This window comes from Macrobrachium nipponense, chromosome 33 (assembly GCF_015104395.2).
Source record: "Macrobrachium nipponense isolate FS-2020 chromosome 33, ASM1510439v2, whole genome shotgun sequence".
Lineage (NCBI taxonomy): Eukaryota > Metazoa > Arthropoda > Malacostraca > Decapoda > Palaemonidae > Macrobrachium > Macrobrachium nipponense.
Genome location: NC_087219.1, coordinates 14,505,074 through 14,525,003, shown reverse-complemented (window position 1 = coordinate 14,525,003; position 19,930 = coordinate 14,505,074). Strand labels below are relative to the sequence as shown.

General features: G+C 35.9%; 2 long non-coding RNA genes across 2 annotated transcripts; one reads left to right on the top strand and one right to left on the bottom strand.

Moving 5' to 3' along the window:
• The first annotated feature begins 302 nt into the window (after positions 1-302).
• On the top strand, positions 303-9,344 carry LOC135202698 (uncharacterized). Its single transcript, XR_010311790.1, has 4 exons — positions 303-375; positions 2,477-2,688; positions 2,929-3,125; positions 9,214-9,344. It is a non-coding gene; the product is annotated as an uncharacterized LOC135202698 (long non-coding RNA).
• A 184-nt stretch (positions 9,345-9,528) lies between these two features.
• LOC135202697 (uncharacterized) lies at positions 9,529-19,207 on the bottom strand. The gene is made up of 4 exons (XR_010311789.1): positions 19,083-19,207; positions 14,998-15,194; positions 12,970-13,102; positions 9,529-10,884 (listed from the first exon to the last, which is right to left on the bottom strand). It is a non-coding gene; the product is annotated as an uncharacterized LOC135202697 (long non-coding RNA).
• Positions 19,208-19,930: the final 723 nt, after the last annotated feature.

Below are 19,930 nucleotides of genomic sequence, written 5' to 3'. Positions count from 1 at the left end.
ATTGATAGATGGCGCTTAAATAATTCTGATTTTGGGAACAATTTATAGATGGCGCTTAAATAATTCTAATTTTGGGAGCAATTGATAGATGGCGCTTAAATAATTCTAATTTTGGGAGCAATTAATAGATGGCGCTTAAATAATTCTGATTTTGGGAACAATTAATAGATGGCGCTTAAATAATACTAATTTTGGGAACATGGATAGATTGCGCCACTATTGTTCAAGGACGGTAGAACAAAGAATTCAAGGATGATAAGTGTATCCTCCTCGTTTTTGCTCCATGGCCTTTCGTAGTTTTCCTTGGTTCGACAAAGAATTTGAGTTATGAGGTCTTTTGCAAAGTGAACTTCTTTCAGGAAAAACGATGATCAGGTATGTTGGTTTGAGAATTTGGTTTTCCAACTGAAAAGCGTTAGTTAATTGTTAGAAACTTATTTGCCAAATGTGGGTATTTTAGTCGTTTTAAGCGCTGTTGATGAGTGCTAAGTTTGGACTTGATATTTAGTTGTATCGTTGAAGGTGTTCAAATATTTTTCCAATAGGGTGAGGTTTTTTTTAATCCCAGTATTAATAGCTCGTTTTAGTGCTTGGGTTTTTCTAGGATTGCTGAAGTGGTTTTACTCTAAAATCCATTAAAATAGTTTTTAGTTATCTCGTTTTTGTATATTCAAAGTCGCTGCATTCTGTATTTATTGTGACGATGGTTCTTGAAATCCTAAAAATTTTGTAAATTCAGGACTGATTATTGTTTAAAATATTTCGCCTTTTTCTATAGATTTCTTGGATTTTACCTTTATTTGCATTGTAATCTGATTGGCAGATAGAAAGCAGTTTTGTTTAAAGTTTCAGTAATTTTGTTTTACAAGGTAGTTTATCATTAGTTTCATATGGTCTACTTTGTCACTTGACATCAACAAACCTAATCTTATAAATTCTTAACCTTGACTGATAGGCCAAAATCAATGTGTATTGCTACTCAGTGGCTTATCGATGTGAATGAACATACATTTAGACTTGTAGGTCTTATTAGAATGCTTTTGGGTTATAGTAGTGTTGAAAACTGACTGTAATTATTTTGGGCTTAGGTTAATTCATGACTGTAATTATTTTGGGCTTAGGTTAATTCATGGAATATTGAACCTAGTTCCACTTTGTATTGTCTATTGTGATTTTATAGCTTTCAAAATTTTGCTGAAGTGCAAATTCACACCCGAGAGCTTTGATAAATTGTGTACTCAAAATTACACTAGTTTAGATAATTCCTGTATTAGACAGCCAGTTTATTGAAATATTTCGGAAGTCTGGTAATTTTCTGCATTAGAAATTAACTTTACATGTATGCCCATATTTTCAGTTACATTTAATCAAATGCTACCATTATAAATTTATCTAAGATTCATAAAGTTTTTGGAACGCAGGGATTATAAGCATTTAATCATGAATTCACCCTTGTCAGAGGCATTTTTTTTTTTTTTTTTTTTTTTTTTTTTTTTTTTTTTTTTTTTTTTTTATACCGGTATGGTGGTGAATAATTTCAGCTTATCTCGAAAACAGTTTTTTTTTTTCATCCTTAGGGGGCACACATTCTTAATTTGACAGTACACTATTTTTTTTCTACAATCACTATAGTAAATTAATGTATACACTTTAGCTTATTTTTTTCCTAACTTACAGCACCTTTATTCCGCATCAGTTTTCACGTATACAAAGTATTCTTTGGGGGAGAAATTGGAGTAATGGTGTTTTATGGAATGTGGATAGAAAAGTTTATACTGAAATTACCTAATTTGTGTCATGCATTATATCAACTTGTAAACTACCCATTTTGTTTTTCAAGTACTAGGATATAATTCTGAACTAATTGTGATCTAAGGTAAAAGACAATACGAAAATTTTATGTAATGTGCTTTCATTCTTTCAGAGCACGTAAACAGGTTCGTAAGATAAAAATTGAAAATTGTATGACAAACGCTACAGTATTTTCACTGTCATTACAATTATTAGTAGTCGGCCATAAACACTTAACATGTTAATCGAGTAATTGTTTGCTGATAAATCTATTGTGGTGGTTCTTAAGTACATTGATGCATGGTTCCATGAAGGGCTTAAATTTCACGTTGAATCAGTGATGGTGTGCTAAGGGTAGCGAAACCATCGCCGCTCAACCTTGGTAACTTGCTGATTGTAGAGTTGCAGAAGAAAAATGTATTACTCTATTGAAGGCTAATGATAAGTATTAGGTTACTCCAGAAAAATATAGCTCATTAAATTTCAAACTGGTAAGGGGTACAGAAACACATTTCTGATGTTAAAAGTACTATAATTTTTTCAATTTGACTCGGGATGTTTCAATCTTATTTATTTAGCCACAAGTGAGGTTAAAATAAAATTTACTATTTTGTAAGTTGCTGAAAATAGTTGCTTTGTCTCATAATTCAATAATTGATTCTGATTCAATGTATAATATCTTCAGGTCTGGAGGTGCTCATTGTGAGAATACAAATAGAAGCAATCGTAATGGAGTAGATTGGCGAAAACAACTGGCTTATGGTTTCAAGATCTGTGCGATGCTACTAAATTTGGCTCAGAAACTAATCGCTCATCAGATCAACAATTATTGTGGCCTCAGTTCAAGTTTGAATGTCGGCAAGATAAGGGCTAGTAGCGACTTCAAAGTTTCAGGAGGTAAAAACAGCACACAGATTGTATTTATTTTGTCAGGTGATTCGTTGTTATCTTTAGTTTAATTCACCTTGCAATAAGAATTATACTGGATGACTTAAGAATGCTGCTTTTGAAAGTACTTAGCCGCTCAAGTCACATAATTCTTTTAAGTTACTTGGTTATGATTTACAGAAGTGTAAAAAAGTTTAATTTGACTACCAAAGGAATTAATAAAACCTTTAAACGCTGCATATTTTACAGGTATGAGTACTTCGTAGACTTGAGAAAAACCTGGAGGAGCCTCACTGTTGAGGAGCAGAAAAGTGAGGAGAACTTCATTGTTGCTGGAATAGCTGATCAAACTTAAGCAGGACTATTTCCTCTGTCATCTTTGTGTTATATTTGGTGGAAAGATAGAAGGATGAGACGATGGGATGAGATACTACGTGATGAAAACGGTAATAGGTAATATTCATATATAGATGAAAGTCTTGCAGGTTTCTTTGGTTTTCAGTGTAATGTGGTTTAAAGTATTGTTTTAAAACGTTAATCGAATCTTTCTTGGCATGTAAATTGTGGTAGATCTAGTGTACCTATCCGCGGCGGCCCAGAGTATGGCAGTTGCGGTTTTTCTATGCAGTTTTACCCCCTGAACAAGAATTTGAAGTAATATTTATTCGGACAACTCTAATTTACCTTTGAACTCTATCCTACGGTAAAGGGGATTCCCATTGGGAACCGGGGTTGGGTTTTGGGTGGGGACAAAACCCTAACTCTATCCTACGGTAAGGGGGACCCCCAGTGGAACCGGGGTTTTGGGTGGGGAGAAACCACTTGGGGGGTGATTTTGCCGTGTTATTGTGGTATTTCCCACATTTATCACTTTTAAAAACACGAAATACAGGCGGAAATAAGAGATAACAAAACTAGCGATAGTGGAGCCGTTCCACATCCATATTAGTCTACTACTACTACTACCACAACACTGAATCCTACTACGCATGCGCTAATGTTACTGCGCATGCGCTAACTGTAAGGGAGCTTTTGGCCTAAACTCAGACTGCTTAGTGAGAAAGAAATGGGGTTTACGGGAGGGATACATGTATTTAGCCAAACACGTTACAGTATGACCCTACGGTTGCTACCGGACTGAGTGAAGGATTGGGTGGTACAGGGTTCCCAGATTTGGCAGTTTCTCACCAAATTTGGCTTTTTTTCCTAATTTGGAGGGTAAAAATTCACTTTGGCTGGCTAGTGGTATTTTGGCTGGTTTTCAAATACTTTCTATTTGAGCTAAACACTGATCCCACGTTTGAGCAATCTCTTCCCAGATTGGGAATTTTTGAAGGTTTTCAGGAAAATCTGGGGAATTTGAATAGGTTTTCAGTAAAAACTTGGTAACATTTGAAGCAAAATATTGTAGATGGAATTAAAATAAAAAATCCACACACACACCAAGACGACCACAAAACAGGCCGCCGGATTCTCAGAGAACGAGCCTCATTTCAAAATTTCAATTCATTCTCGTTTTTTTGCCCTGTATTCTTATATTAGTTTATATTATCTCTAACTAAAACTATGATGCCGCTATAACAAGCATATATATGATAAAAAAATATGCATTTATAAAGATAAATATAACGCACATATATTTGCCGGTTATTTGGGTTGGTTTGGATTTCCATTTGGCGGATTTTGGGCTGGTTTCATGGTAGACTTTGGCTGGTTGGTAGTGGTGTCATCTGGAACCCTGGCTGGTAACCATACGTTTGAGTTACATAAAAGCATTTACCTAATTTGTTTATTAAACATATGTGAATTCTAGTGTTTATTCCTTTTCATTCATTTTTTTTTCCATAGTATTTGTATAATAACTGTTTTGAAATATCCCCACCTAATCATTTCACCATATATAACTTGAAATATTATGTTATAATTGAGGACAGACACCTAAAATGCCTACGTGTTGATATAGAAACTCAGTTTTAGGACGTTTCGATACCTACCTACCTACCTGTTACGTGAAATTGCACATTGCGTTGCATATTACATACCACACTCCCTATATCATTTATACACAAGTCAATCCCTCCCCTTTCCAGTATTCACGACTGCTCTTTACGTTACACCATTTACAATGCATTTCTCACAGATACCAATATCTAGATTAAAGTTTGCCATTATTATTATAAAACCTACATTTTAAATATATCACATTTCATTTTAAATATATAGTTTGCCATTATTTTTATAAACCTACATTTAAATATATTCCATTATACACTTTTACAGACATTACAATTTACACCTCCCTTCCAGTTTCCTTATATTATGCAGTTATGTATGGTTACTTTGACATTTTACAACACTTCCACACCCATCAAAGTTAGGTTTATATGTCATTTTACCTACTGGGGGCCGAATCCCATCGCCCAAGGTTAGGCAACATACCCTTAGCTTTAGTTTGTTATATGTTGGTTTACCTACTAGTTTTACTTCCTTGAAAGGGGTTACCCGGTAAGGCTAGGTTGGTTAGTTTCTTCAACAAGGTGGATACCGGGGGGGGGGGGGGGGGGGGGGGGGGGGGGGGGGGGGGGGGGCGGGGGGGGGGTTGGTTAAGGTTACATTCCCTACTTGGCGTTACCCTACTAAGGTTAAGGGTTTGTTAGGTTAACATTCCTTACTATGGTTAGGTTAAGGCCTTTCAAGGGGGGGTACGGGGGGCGAAGCCCCCATGGTCAGGCAATATTCCCTACTAGGTTAGGTTAGGTTATGGTTACATTCCTTACTAGGTTAGGTTAGGCCTTTAAGGGGGGGTTGGGGACAGGGGGCGAAGCCCCCCTGGTCAGGCAATATTCCCTACTAGGTTAGGTTAGGTTACATTCCTTACTAGGTTACGTTAGGCCTAGTATTTCCCTACTAGGTTAGTTAGGTTAGGTTACGTTCCTTACTAGGTTAGGTAGGCCTTTAAGGGGGGGTATGGGGGGGGGCAAAGCCCCATGGTCAGGCAAGTGTTTCCCTACTAGATTCGGTTATGGTTAGGTTGGTTAGGTTACATTCCTTACTAGGTTACGTTAGGCCTAGTATTTCCCTACTAGGTTAGGTTAGGTTACGTTCCTTACTAGGTTAGGTTAGGTTAGGCCTTTAAGGGGGGGTACGGGGGGCGAAGCCCCCTGGTCAGGCAATATTCCCTACTAGGTTAGGTTAGGTTAGGTTGGTTAGGTTACATTCCTTAACTAGGTTAGGTTAGGCCTTTAAGGGGGGGTACGGGGGGGTGGGGGGGGCGAATTGCCCCCTGGTGGGGGGGCAGGCAATATTCCCTACTAGGTTAGGTTAGGTTAGGTTGTTAGGTTACATCCTTACTAGGTTACGTTAGGCCTAGTATTTCCCTACTAGGTTAGGTTAGGGTTACAATTCCTTACTAGGTTAGGTTAGGCCTTTAGGGGGGGTACGGGGGGGCGAAGCCCCCCTGGTCAGGCAATATTCTACTGGTTAGGTTAGGTTGGTTAGGTTACCATTCCTTACTAAGGTTGGTTGGCCTTTAAGGTACGGGGGGGCGAAGCCCCCCTGGTCAGGCAAATATTCCCTACTAGGTTAGGTTGGTTTAGGTTGGTTCCCGGTTAAGGGGGGGATTCCTTTACTAGGTTTAGGTTAGCCTTTAAGGGGGGTAACGGGGGGCAAAGCCCCCCTGGTCAGGCAATATTCCCCTACTAGGTTAGGTTAGGTTAGGTTGGTTAGGTTACATTCCTTACTAGGTTAGGTTAGGCCTTTAAGGGGGGGTCGGGGGGGCGAAGCCCCCTGGTCAGGCAATATTCCCTACTAGTTGGTTAGGTTGGTTGGTTAGGTTACATTCCCTTACTTGGTTAAGGTTAGGCCCTAGTTATTTCCCTACTAGGTTGGGTTAGGTTTACGTTCCTTACTAGGTTAGGTTAGGCCTTTAAGGGGGGGTAACGGGGGGGGCGAAGCCCCCTGGTCAGGCAATTTGTTCCCTACTAGGTTATTGGTTAGGTTAGGTTACGGTTCTTACCTAGGTTCCCGGTTAGGCTTAAGGGGGGGTTACCGGGGGGGCGAAGCCCCCTGGTCAGGCAATATTCCCTACTAGGTTAGGTTAGGTAGTTGTTTAGGTTAAGGCCTTATAGGGGGGGGAAGAGGTGGCCTTTGGGGGGGTTCCCCGGAAGGTTGGTCACCAATATTTTAGCCTTGTTAAGGGGGGGTGGGGGTGGTAGGTTAGTTGGTTAGGTTACATTCCTTACTAGGTTAGGTTAGGCCCTTTTAAGGGGGGGTGTTGGGTTACGGGGCAAATCCCCCCTGGGGGGGTCAGGCAAGGCATTGTTTTCCTACTAGGTTAAGGTTCCCTACTAGGTAAGGTTAGGCTTTAATCCCCAACCCCCTGCTAGGTTACTAGGTTATGTTAGGTTGGTTTGGTTCTTTAAGGGGGGTTAACAGTCAGGCCCAACCCCACCCCTGGTCAGGCAACTATCCCCTACAAGTTTAATTAGTTTTTGTTGCTATGCCTAACCTACTAAGTTTAATTGGTTTTAATATTGGTCTTTTGTATTTATTATAACAACTATAGGCCCTATTACACATTTACCACCCAGGACTTAAAATCCCACCCCCTCCTGGGCCTGTTATATATGTATTTGTATTATTCATTATTTTGAACCCATCCCACATTTACATTTAGTTCCTTAACTACCCATTTACTTTTATTACCCTTAACATTGCCAACTTATCTTGTTAAGTGCTTGTTCATTTACCTCAGCCCCACCCTGCCTCAACCAATAGCATCAAAGCATTTTTACTACTCCACCCCACCTCTCCTACCCTGTTTTCTACGGTCTGGCCCCCTCCTGCCACCTCCTAACTGAGAACTCCAAACACTGTTGAATCTGCGCCATGACATCCACTGCTGCATCTACTTCACGCTCGCCCCAGCCCCTCACCAGGAACTCTTTGCCAACTTCATGTAACAATTGTTACATGAGTTACAAAGATTTTTCTGCCTTTTACTCAGGTAATTATGATCGACTAATCGGTTTTTTGCCAGGACCATGGCCTCCTGAGAAAAGCAGGTCTTTTGCCCCCATTCAGTCGACTCCAAGATACGGGAGGAGAATGTATAACTTCGTCGGGTACTATTGGCTGTTGCTTATTTCAAGCTGCATTTTGAGGAACCCAAGACCCGCCTCCACGCATTCTTAAAAGCAGCTGCTGCTTTGTACCCTCCACCCTTTTAAGGTAAGGTCCAAACATTATTCTTAATTTTATTGTTTAGGAAGTGAGTGTTAGGCTTTCGCCGAAAGTTGCGTCAAGGTATGTTACTATTCAGTGGGTGCTGCTAAGACAACTCGTACCTTCCACCTTAACCCCCCCCCCCCACCCCCCCCCCCCCCTCCCTTAGTGAACATATGGCTCCGTGGTGGTTGGAGATTTAAACATGGCGGCTGTGTTTACATTGCCTTCACCGTAACGAATACTTGGTACCTTGGTCCTAGGACCGTTCTTCGGTGACTTAGACTATGGCAATTGACATTTTCTATGTTATTTTTAGTTGCTTTACAAGGGTTGTAAGGAATATTTTTTTCGTTTGGTTGGAACTAAACTTTAATATACCTTTGAGTTTGGTGCGGCTATTATGTAACTTTCAAAGGTCAATTACTGCTTAGTTACAGCCGCCCGAATGGATATTACTTTTAAATCTTGGTACAGTAACTCAAATAACATAGGAATCAGTCAATTGCCATAGTCTAAGGCACTCTAAGCCACCGTGGATTGCTTCTGTAGAAATACCTAAATTGTATATAGTCTGTTCTGGTTTTAAAGTTGATTTATTTCAGTTTGGTATTTGTGAAACTTTGAAACCTTGGGTAATTTTTTAGTCATTTTAATTGTAACTTAATTTGTCTGATTTTTTATTAGTTTTCTTAAGGTCTGGGCTTTTGTTGAATTTTCTTTAATTAAATTGTGTTTGTTTAGGTCTTTAAATGACCCAAGATACGGGGGTTTTAATTATAGAGTCAAGGCTTTGGTCGAATTTCAAGATACAGGTTGTATGTACGGCTTGGGATGACTCAACCTTTCTAATTTAGAAGGGTTCTGTTTTCTATAGAAAGTCCTTTTAAATTCATTTAAAAAGAATTAAATAATATTATAGGTTTTAAGGGGTGTAGTTGTCTTATGGCTCAACCTTTTTATGAACCCTTTGTCGCCAATTCTATATTAAATATAGCTCAAAGGTGGAGATCATTTCTATTTTCTCGTTTGGAATTTTACTTTTTTCGTTCTTGTGTAAAAGTTTTTAAAATGAAAACTTTAGTGAAATTTCTAATAATTATTAACTGTGTGAATCTCATAGTAACGAAGTTTCCAATATTTAATAAAATTTTAATAAAGAAAACAGGTGAATCAAGTAATTAAGGTAACGAAGTTTCCAATATTTATTAAAATTTGAATAACGAAAACAATTGGTGAATCTTGAAGTAACTAAAGTAAACTGCAACAGAAGAAAATCTGAAAATTAACATGCTTCACTTATTTCGACAGATGTTGGTGCTTCACTTTCATTTGACTTTGCTGCTGCAGCATCACTGTCATAAAGAATGTTTCACATCGGCTGGAAAAACTTTTATTTAACTGGACACTGCTCAACTGGAAACTTAAGCAGTGAGGGTCAGACGAAGCGTGACCTGTTTCAGTAGCTGTTGCTGTTAAACATCCATCTGAAGAATATCGTCCCAGCACTGGACCAAGAATTCAGAAACTGCTGTAAGTTTTGTTAAGCAGTGAAGATCAAGAAGCAGACTAAGTGATTTGCTTCAGCAGATGTTGGTGTTCAACATCCACCTGAATAAAGTGTCATCCCCTCACTGAAGAGCAGGGAGTGAGGACGAAAGTCTCAACAGCTGTGGCATCAGTTTGAGAAGTTTTGCTAAACAGAGAAGGGCAAGTAGCAGTGTTTTCCCCAAAACATCCACCTGAAGAACTTATCATATCAGTGATGGGCAAGCAGCAGACATGGTGACTTCTTAAGCAGTTGTTAAAGCTTTAAATCTGTTCTCCTTCAGCAGTTGTTGAAGCTTTAAATCTCGATTCTCCTTCATAGGCGGCTGTTGGAGCTTTACATCTCAGTTCTGTCGCCCAATCAATGAGAAGCAAGAAGCAGTCATGTTTTGTTTTCCAGCAGGAGTTAACTTTTCATACATTTTGAAGGGCAAAGATATGCAGTGCACATAAAGCAGTTCTTCGCTTTTTGTACTTCATTTTACTTGGATTATCTGAAAATAGACAACACTGCCGTTTTAAGAAATTTTGCAAGCTTAGTGAAGAGGTAGAAGTAGACCAGTTTGGATGATCTTCAATAACGTCTCGGGAATGTCAACCAAGCCATTATAGATTACATCTTCGCAGCAAAAGACGTGCAGCATCCAATAATTGAAGCGGCAGTAGACGACAGGTGGAATCCCCTTCAAATCAATGATCATGCGACAGTTGCGGGATCTAAAGCAATTGTTTTGTGGGGTGAAGCAGATGTGGTTAACAGTATTTCTTGGCTTCAAGGGAAAGAAAAGAGGTGAAATCAACTGGTGTTTGGTAGTCACTTTTCGTCTGATGAATGTTGTTCAAACGATATAGACACGAAACGGCTGGTATATGATTTTTCTTGTAAGGAGATCGTCAGCAGTAGATACGGAGGATTTTCTCCAAGCGTAATGTTATATATATTTTTTTTTTAAATTCAACCATTCACCTTCTGTAGTTTATTTTTTACCTCGCCCCAATTTGGAAATGTTCGTCCATCCAAACTAAAAGAAAATTATCATACGGTCCAGTAAACTAGAAATATCTTTGCTTTGGCTTATTCATAATCATTTAAATTACTCTTGGTTTTTAGTTTTTTAGTTTGTTGCGTTTACTAGTAGAGTTAACTTTACTAAAAACTTATCTCTTAATATGACTCATTTATCTGAAGAGACTTTCCACCCGTGCTCCCCCACCACGGCTTAGCTGCGCTTGCAGCCCACTTCAGTCTTGGGTACATTAGAACTGCTCTTCATCAGAGATCATAATATCCAAGTTACTTCGCTTTCGTGTAACTTGATTAATCTCCACTAGAACAGTTTCCATCCGAAACTTGATTAATCTCCACTAGAACAGTTTCCATCCATGAAATAACGCAGGTTACTACTTAATACGGAATCCTAATATCTCCCGTAACTGAAAAAAAAAAAATTTTAACTGAAAAATAATCGCAGATCTACTGAAAAAAAATGAGACCGTTCAACGGGGAAAATAATTTTAACTGAGAAATATTTACTGATAGATGAATAAGGAATTTGCTAGTATCTCCTGCAACTGAGAAAAAGTTTCATCTGAAAAAAAAAGTTTCGGCTGAAAAAAAAACCATTCGGCTGAAAAAAAAGTTTCAGCTGATAAACGTTTCACCAAAAAAACTTTAGGCTGAAAGAAAAAAAAGTTTCGGCTAAAAAAAAAGTTTTTGACTGAAAAAAAAAAAAGTTTCAATTTCAGCTGAAAAAAGTTTTGGCAAAATGAGTTTCAGCTGGGAAAAAAGTTTCAGCTGAAAAAAAAGTTTCAGCTGAAAAAAAAGAAGTTTCAGCTGAAAAAAAAAGAAGTTTCAGCTGAAAAAAAGTTTCAGCTGAAAAAAAAGAAGTTTCAGCTGAAAAAAAAGAAGTTTCAGCTGAAAAAGAAAGTTTCAGCTGAAAAAGAAGAAGTTTCAGCTGAAAAAGAAGAAGTTTCAGCTGAAAAAGAAGAAGTTTCAGCTGAAAAAGAAGAAGTTTCAGCTGAAAAAGAAGAAGTTTCAGCTGAAAAAGAAGAAGTTTCAGCTGAAAAAAAAGAAGTTTCAGCTGAAAAAGAAGAAGTTTCAGCTGAAAAAGAAGAAGAAGTTTCAGCTGAAAAAGAAGAAGTTTCAGCTGAAAAAAAGAAGAAGTTTCAGCTGAAAAGAAGAAGTTTCAGCTGAAAAAGAAGTTTCAGCTGAAAAAAAAAAGAAAAAAAAATGTTTCAGCTGAAAAAAAAAAATGTTTCAGCTGAAAAAAAAATGTTTCAGCTAAAAAAAAAATGTTTCAGCTGAAAAAAAAAATAGTTTCAGCTGAAAAAAAAATAGTTTTCAGCTGAAAAAAAAAAGTTTTCAGCTGAAAAAAAAGAAAAAATAGTTTCAGCTGAAAAAAAAGAAAAAGTTTGTTGAAAAAAAATAGTTTCAGCTGAAAAAAAAAGAAAAAGTTTGTTGAAAAAAAATAGTTTCAGCTGAAAAAAATAAAGTTTCAGCTGAAAAAAATAAAGTTTCAGCTGAAAAAAAAATAGTTTCAGCTGAAAAAAATAAAGTTTCAGCTGAAAAAAAATAGTTTCAGCTAAAAAAAAAAAGTTTCAGCTAAAAAACGGAAAAAAAGTTTTCAGCTAAAAAAATAGTTTCAGCTGAAAAAAAGTTTCAGCTGAAAAAAAAAGTTTCAGCTGAAAAAAAAAAAGTTTCAGCTGAAAAAAAAAAGTTTCAGCTGAAAAAAAAGTTTCAGCTGAAAAAAAATAAAGTTTCAGCTGAAAAAAAAAAAATAAAGTTTCAGCTAAAAAAAAATAAAGTTTCAGCTGAAAAAAAATAAAGTTTCAGCTGAAAAAAATAAAGTTTCAGCTGAAAAAAAGAAGTTTTCAGCTGAAAAAATAAAGTTTCAGCTGAAAAAAAATATAGTTTCAGCTGAAAAAAAAAACGTTTCAGCTGAAGTTTAAATTGAAAAACAAATTTGTAAGTTACAAGTCCTTATTTTATAGGTCAAAGTATTAGTATTGCAAATATTGCAAATAAAAAAAACCCTGACCAAATGGCAATAAATTCCTACTAAATATCTCTCGGAACTTAATACCCTCGTCTCAGCCTGACAACGAAGATTGGTTACACGCAATAAGCAATGTACAATTGCAATATGTTAACATTTTACTTCCCTGCATTAAAACTCTTATGAAGTCATAAAGCACAGGTTTATGAAGCCTTTAAGTGATTTAAAGCAGCCCAGAATTCTCGTGTTGTAAAAGGTCTTTTTAAAGTCATAGGTCCTTCTGTGCATAAAATTTATCATCATGTTCGGATTCGAACCGTAGCTCTTGTACTCAGACTTCGCTAATAATGACGGTAGCAAAGTTAAACTTTCAGTAAAGTGCTTAATTTAAGTTAGTACAGCATAACACTTCTAGACTAGCCTACACTCAATTCTGGGTTGGGGTTCAAAATATGAAAGCAACAAACATAACAATGTGAACTTCAGTACAGCATTGAGAACACCAGTAAATAATTATACTAACCTGCAGTTTGTACTTCCAAATGCTTTCTATTATCTCAGACAAGTGGCATTTTCAGGGGATGCTCTCACTGCAGGAAGAATGTAAATGCAAAATGAAGACTCGATAACTTTTAAAATCCCGAGTAGCTGCACACCTGAAAGAAGGAAGAACAGTTTACACAGTTTGAGAATTCAGGTGAAAAATACTGGAAATTTAAACTTTTTTCAGGTTATTAAATACTATATGATTACAGATTTTGAAATACTGTATGATTTCCTTAAGATTCTTAGTTGTTAAGTATCAAAGTTCACTTGGAATCTGCAATTGTACATTAATGACAGAACGAAACCTTTTTCCAAATGGAACTTGCCATTTTACACTCCGGACAAAAACCAATAACATACCTAATAAATGTAAAGAAATGGTCACTAGAGTTGAAGCACAAATTTCTTTGCAACGGCAGTTCAACAAAGCATAAAGAGAACATCGAGAAAACTTATTTTTAGCAAAAACCACAGCCCCCATAATCATCATTTACACTTACGGCTATTGTCTAAAGACAAACTCGACAAAGTGTGAAATTGATTTTGTCATGTGCCCCTTGGTCTAAAGACAAACGCGACCAAATGTGACATTGATTGTCATGTGCCCCTTGGTTGCAACTGATACAGTAGGCGTCCGCTTAAATCTCTGAAGCTGTGCTGTTTTGGAATGAAACCAACGCATAACTGAAAACTGTACAATTGACCGCTCTGCAAAACTTGTTTCAAAATACTGCTTTTCAGATACTCAAGTGTACTTGAATGAAAAACCCTTTGGCACTAGATACGCCAAATCACAGTGGGTAAGACTTAAAACCTTCAAGAAACCGGCAAGAGATAATATAAAAATTGCCTTTCGGTGACTAGGATACAAACACGAGGATCAAAATAACGATTTAGCGACAAACACCCAGTTTGTAACTGTATGGTAGAAATTACTAACATTTTCCACTTTGAACAATTCTTTCTTCTGTCACTGATGACCGATGATATTCTTCTAAAGTCAAACAGTTACTTACAGATGATGAATGCCAACACGATTCTATTATTATTATGATAATAATCATTATTCAAAAGATGAACCCTACTCATTTGGAACAAGTCCACAGAGGCCACGGACTTTAAATTCAAGCTTCCAAAGAATATGGTGTTCATTAGGAGGAAGTAAGAGGTGGTAAAGGAAAATACATAGAGGAGATCCCACTTATTAATGAGGAAAAATAAATTTATAAATCAAAAGATAAAAATGTATGAAAATGGAAAGAGAATAGCAATAGGGTAGTAATACATTGAATCTTCGCTTGAACCTCTTAAATTCCAACTGCACGACCTCCTCAGGGAGGCTGTTCCAGAGTCCAACGGTGTGAAGAATAAAGGACCTCTGGAACCGAGATGCTAGACAGCGAGAGACATTTATCCCATATGGGTGCTTCTGCTGTTCAGCGAATCTGGTTGCTCTCGGCTGAGAAAGGGGATCAGAGATCGACTGTGAATGCGATAGATCTCTGTTGAAATAAAATTTATGAAAGTGACAAAAAGACACCACTATTATTAAGAAACAGAAACCTACCACCACGAACCACTACCTAAAAAGAGATAAATATTTGGATGAAGAAGACTTCCATACTCGAGAACAGTATTCCAGTATGAAAGGAGAAATGACCTTGAGCAGGTTGCATTGATTTGATCAGTTATAAAAAATATGAGGCCTCACGAATAATGCCCAACTTTTGTGCGTCATTTGCCGAAACTTTCATTAGGTGTTTCTCAAAAAGTTAAACGAGAGTCAAAAGTTACACCTACAATAGTTAAAAGCTTCGAACTCAATCAGCAAAGTTCCGAAATAAAAATCTTTTCGCGCAGTCATCTCTGTTAAAATTTCATACATAATAAAACTTCAGTATTTCACGGGAAGCAAGGATTTCTGCAATATTTCCAGACCTCATGAGTTTAAATTTCATTAGAAAAAAAAAACATTCTGGTATTATGAAAATTTGTCAGCACTTACCTTACACTGATATTTAGTCAGTATCATGACCCTCAAAAATTAAGAGAACGATGAATTATGAAGGCTTCCTATGAAGTTATCCCAATCACAGGTAAACAGCCTGTAGTAACCACCTTGAAGCAAGTGTTCAACAAACTTTTAAAATCATTGGCTCAGCAAATCAGGACTACAATCTGCCATCACTTACACAAACTGACCTTAAAAAGGGGAAAAAATATGACATCATTCCGCCCAAGTAATAAAATGAACGCCAATAGATTCCTCAAACTTATAACCATCTGTACCTCAAGCTTTTATAAGTTTTATGTTCAACTACCAGTATTCATTTCAAAATATTTAGCAACGTTTAAAGTGGCCAGAAGGAAACGAACTTCAAGAGTAGCATAGAACAATGAATAATTAACACGGCTAAATGCAGTTACACGTTAATTATGCCTGACTTTAACAATATCTTCAATTTGCAATTCGACATTATCCAAATTTTGGAACCGCAGACTGGTGGCACTGAATCCATACCCTAGATCTCTTGTAACATGGTGAAATAATTCGGAATTTTGTAGTTTACCCATTACTCTGGTTTTACAGTGAATGCTTGGCAAAACCCTGACCAGCATTCACCATTATTTACGTTACTTTTCATGACTACATCACAAAGAAAACTTCCTAAGTCAGATATGAGTTCAGAAATCCACATTTTGACTAACCGCTCACTTAACTACAGTTAATAGTCAATTTACATCCAACAGAAATGTTCCCATTTCGTGACAGCACTATTGGTGAACAATTCCTCCTCGAGTTATTCTGCATTTACGAAACCTTCCTGCAAAATAGGACTACATTGAAATCGGAACAAGAAATGTAAGAATAACCAAAACTAACAAAATAGTTTATAGCTTACAATAACTGAAAACTGCCATGAAGATCTTCCAATAGAAATGTAGCTCTTTCAGTAAAATAAATGTTCAGCTCTTAACTACAAATAAACTGGCTTCCCACACATGAATGGATTTCCAAAATTCAGAAAATATTCCAGTTTTTTTCATTTTTTTTTTTTTTGCTGAAAATGATCCATATTAGTAAATATGCTTCATACTCAGAACTTTCTTTAAAACTTAAAAAATTTTATTACTCTTGGATGGATGCTTCCGCTGCACTGAAACACAGCCCCACGCATGGTCAGAATTACCTTATGATATTATAACCTACAGAACCTTTCAAAATAATAAGTTACAAACTTAGACCATAATTGGATTGCCAATTTTCCTTTTGGAATATAAACATTCTTCCAAAAATGGCTGTCATTCTACAAATTAAAACCGTTTTAAAAATTTTTCATTGCCAGTAGGAAGTGGTTCTATACGCATTCCTTATTGTCTAAATGAAAGGACAAATTCCATCGCTAATGGCCACAGGAAATTCAGTTAATTTGGAGCCTACATGCAAGTTTGATAACAGACTGAAAAAATAAAATTTTCAAGTCAGTTGTGTATAAAACTGAATATTTCTTAAAACTTTGTTCATGTGGCCCTCCAAAACTAGTTTTTAGACAGTACTCATTTTTTTTAGACAGTATTCTTGCAATAAGGGATAACAGATGATACAGCAAAGTGCATCTAACCATGATAAAGTTTTGTATAGGAAACAATGCTGAAAATGAATCATTATGTTCACATTGTCAAGTGTGGGCCTTTGCAGTATTGTAAGGGGCTGCGGAAAGTTCCTTATGTGCTAAATATAGCAGTACAACATTTAACCCTGCAATATTAACAAGTCCTTCTTGAGGAATATTATGCAATAGGGACAGGGCTGAGGTTCGTAAGTACAAACTTTGAGTAAAATTAACACCTCTTAAACAATCTAAAACTAATTAGATTTATTTAAATTTAAGACACCATCAAAAGAATTTGAAATTGAAAAACCCTCAAGTTTTTAAATCTAAAAAATCTGTCAAAAGTAAAGATATACGCCTCAAACTAAATAGGATTAACAGTATTTAATGAAACTGGCACTACAAAATTATCCTGAAAAAGGTACTCTTAGGCTAAATACTATATTCCATAAACGACAACTGACAGGAGTTGAAATTTTAGTTAGATCTGAATATGTGAATTTACACAAGTTTTATACAAAAGCTAATTTAAGTTTGTACAGACCTGCATATCAGTAAGTTGTCATTTTTCTTAATTGATTAAAGTTAAACTGAATTCATATGTAATTTTTACATTGGCAGAAACTCACACAACTGCTTATTTCTACTGTATGAAAAAAACTAATTTCCTCTCTCCCCACTTTATAATATCCATTTGTACATGTACTATGCTTCAAGTGCAAAATGTAGCAAGCGCATAAGGTAACTATAATCAGTATCTAAATCATATCAAAATTTTAACTTTAATTGGTTCTATAAAAGAGTCCAGATGATTTTTTTTGGCAGTTTCAAGTGTTTTTGTAAATTAAATATTTTAATAGGAAATATTTGGTTAAAAAATAACACCAACCTATGTCTGAAATCAATGGGAGTTTACAGACTTCATGAGCTAATTATATTTCATTTAAATTCTAGAACACTGGATTTTTTATGTATTACTAGGAAAAAACGTATAAGAAAATAAGAGGTTTCTGCCATTATCTTTGTAAATCTTTAAGTGAATAAACATCACAAGGATGCAGCTTTGCATAATGTCAGACATAACTCTGCGACTTTTTTTTTTTTTTTTTTTTTTTTTTTTTAAATTACAGTTTCCTATAGTATTTGGGTTGCTTAAGAATTTGCAGTTTATTTTTTTGGGGGTAGACTGTATTTAACCCCCCCGGGGCTAGTACTAAACACTGCGAAATACATTTGACGCCCCTATCGATCCCTTCCTAGTGGCTGTTGTAATCGCGGGTACGTTCCTTGCAGTCCGTCCGGAGTTTTTGCTCAAGATTACCTTGCGAAGTTCAAGAGGTCACTAAGTCGTGGGTTAACTTAGGGAAGGCTAAGTTAACTCTTTAAATAAGTTTTCCTTGAGCGGTGATTTTGCGCTGCAGCTTAAAAAATTACTATTATAGAATATTGACGACTAGCTATTCTTTAAGTGATGTTTGTATAATATCAAAATAAGGACAAGGACGAACTTCATAATGGAAGTACTAAAAGTGATACATTAATATTTATTATTAAACTAAATATCACAAACTTAGAGTTGCATTCCTTTTATACCGATGGGCGTGTACCTGGTAGCTTAGGTTAACTAGAAACTGCCCCAAAACACTCATTCTATTAATACATTGAATTACTAAACTTTGCGTATTATTAGTTATATTTATCCACAAAATAAAAGGGCAAAAACTTGAACTATGTATTGATATTCATTCATTCACAGAAATACTACTTCTAAAACCCGATTGGTTGGCTGTGTTGCCTCAAATCTGTTAGCCAATCACACCCCTTTACTTCTCTTATGTAAACATTGAATTTTGGCCACAATAGTGGCGAGTAGAGCTACCGGCAATGGTTTACTGACATTTTGGTATACCCTTCTTTATCAATTACCAGGGTTTACATTACTGCAAAACTATCGGGCCATTTACACCGAAAACATTCTTATTGTTAAACTATCGTAGTTTCAACGCTTGAAGATGTTCTTATGATTGTTAGCTCTAGGGAAAGGTTGCCTTTAGGCTAAAGGTTAAATTGATTTATGATGTTGGTCAGGCTAATGTGTAGGTTTTGAGATTAAAGACATAAGTGGAGTTCTCTACAAAGTAGTTAGCCAGTAAATTAAGTTAAATGTTAATAAAAAGTAGAAAAATGACAAGGTAGTCTCATAAGCATTTTGTGCAATATAGAACAGTCCACTGCAACTGTTATTTACCTGTAAACTTTACCTCCAGCTTATAGGTTAACGTTTTTCGCAAATTTTCCATTTTTAAACTAAGTCTTACCATCTTAGAATACATACACACATTTTTCTTTGCCTCACGGTACTGAGGCACTGAGCTGTGTAGACATACTCAGATACTACTTTCAAATAACTCAGCATGTCTCAACAAACCACTTTCAACAAAGCTAGCCGAATTGACTAATAGTTCTTGAGCCTTACCTCCCTAAAACCTTTTTTTATTATATCTGGTATTTTCACACAACTTCTATACGGTGAAATCACATTCAACAAAGCTTTAAACTTTTGGAAACCGGCTTACAAGTCCATTTTCCACCGAAGCCTCTTCAACAGCTTTCAACCAATCACGAGCGACCATGACTGAAAACCTCTCCTGATTGGGCAAATGAAGAAGGACTCTTGAGGAATGCAGTTACACTCAAAACAAAGCACTCAGTGACATCTGACGTAGCCTATGAAACATGATTTTACTGAATCTATGGCAGTTTTTATATTATAGGAATTGAGACTAAATTTTCTGTCCACATTAATTACCAACAATTATTCTCCTGCCGTCTAACCGGTCTGGTATTTATTATCTATCTATACATATGACTATCCATATATTATGTACATAAATACACATACTTACACACACACACACACACACACACACACATATATATATATATACATATATATATAATATATATATATATATATATATATATATATATATATATATATGTATATATATATATGTATATATATATATATATATATATATATATATATATATATATATATATATATATATATATGTATATATATATATATATCTATATATATATATATATATATATATATATATATATATATGGTACGTATGTAAAATATCTACATACATCTCATACGTCTATATACCTAAGGTGGAATACAGATCAATTCATATCAAAATTTCACCATTTTCATACAGCGATTGAGACGGCCAACAACACCAAAGGAACCAATTAAACGTCGGTTTATTGCTGACGATTACATTTCTTTCAATCAACAATTTAATTTTACGC